Consider the following 504-nt stretch of genomic DNA (forward strand, 5'->3'; position numbering starts at 1 on the left):
CATGACCCACATACACATAAACCAGATGGACAGTCCAGTCTCAGCGAGGGTCAGCTCAGAGTGCCCCAACTCATTTCGAAACATCACTGACCTGACCTACTACGTGATGCAGAGCTACCCATTTTCTGGTGTAAGAACTCACAGCAATAGCAGGAATATATTTTTTTTGCACAGTGCCCAATATATTTTACTTGCATGATGCTGACTTGCTACTTCTTGAACCTCATGAGCCTCCTTTGTCTTTTCATGGATTTCATGGGATCTCTGGGAAAAAACAAGAGAAATTTGGCTTCTTCAAGAATTGGGGATTTCATTTCCAAGGAACCCACACTCATTCCTAGCTTGTGCACGGTGGGGCTCTGCTTGCAGAAACCCCATCCTCAGCTGGGGGCACGGAGGGGGTCGGGGCTTTGCTGGTGGGTGGGCGGGGTTTAATTTTGGGGTGGGCGTGGTTTATCGAGAGTGGGCGGGGCGTGCGGGCCGAGCCCGCCCCCGGGGGCAAGA

This window comes from Aythya marila, assembly GCF_965140915.1.
Source record: "Aythya marila genome assembly, chromosome: 4".
Taxonomy (NCBI): domain Eukaryota; kingdom Metazoa; phylum Chordata; class Aves; order Anseriformes; family Anatidae; genus Aythya; species Aythya marila.